Raw genomic sequence first — 1,257 nt, 5'->3', positions numbered from 1 at the left:
GAAAACTAAGATGAACTAGGATAGAATTAAGGAAAGGCGAACCAAAGGATGATGAAAGATGGAAAAGGTGCAATAATAACTTACGTATTTCTTTATTTTCCTCTTTCCCTAGCTCCTTTAACTTTAATCTCAAGGGGTTGTCGGTAGGAAAGGATTTCCATTTTCCGTCATTTTGACTATCCCTATCGTCGCATGAATCGGAGGCACTGCCAGAGTCAGAGGTCGAGACGAAAGGAAACTCGTCGTTTGTCTCTCAGTTTTACCAACTAACTGCCAGTCACCCAAGCCGGGCCTTAAATAGATAGAATTACGATCTTTTGACCATAGATGGAAAAGGGGGCTGTGATAGCCCTAACGCCACTGGACTATAGTGAACATTCGCTCATGAAATGCATCGGATTTGACAATCAACAGCTGTGAGATGAAGGCAAACTCTGCTGCCAGGACAGTCAGTTGACCAAATTCCTGCTTAACCTTGTCAAGTTGACTAGTTCACGCGCGGTAGTTCTGCTCCAAACACTGGCCCTTTTAAGTTGATTTGAGGAAACCTCTGATGATTCCAGCTAAATAGTCCATTTGCAATTTGATTTCCTTTCTGTCATAACAAACACGGAGAAAAAATTTTGCGGTACCAATCATAGAGGCACTTCAACTCGTCCCTAACGCCACTTCAAAACGATGTTGCATTAACCCTCAACCTCAGACATATGTTTCACATTCAACTTAACGAACTGCAGTCTCGAGCTACACGGAAGGCTTGAAGCAGTCCTGCAGGTCGATGTTAGTAATAGTAATCTTCATTCACAAAATGTGTAGTAGAGACTCTGACACATTTAACCATTTACCACGAACCAACGATTATTGACGATTCATCTGTTTCAGTCGCGTCTTTTTCCGTTTCATTTACGTTATCGGTTCGACGACTTTAGTTAGATATTATGTACAATATGAATGGCACTGACCTGAGGCCTAATAGCACTACAAATATCTGATTCTCGGGCTCTTCCAGCCCACGCGCATTTTTTGCATATGAGTAGCAGAGCTATCCAGATTCTACTGAGGGTCAGATGCTGTGAAAATGCATTATGGACGAGTTAAAGCATTATGCCGATTAATGCGATTTGATTTCCTGCAGATTGCAGTCAAAATGGCGTTAGTTAAAGTTAGTTTAGTTAGTTAGTTTATCAGCCAAAATAAAGCGCACTCCCACGTGACTCATGTATGCCCAAATGGAAAACTGAGGACACCGGTAACAAC

Source organism: Echinococcus granulosus, assembly GCF_000524195.1.
Source record: "Echinococcus granulosus chromosome Unknown EG_S00541, whole genome shotgun sequence".
Taxonomy (NCBI): domain Eukaryota; kingdom Metazoa; phylum Platyhelminthes; class Cestoda; order Cyclophyllidea; family Taeniidae; genus Echinococcus; species Echinococcus granulosus.
Note: the sequence above shows the minus strand (reverse complement) of the source record.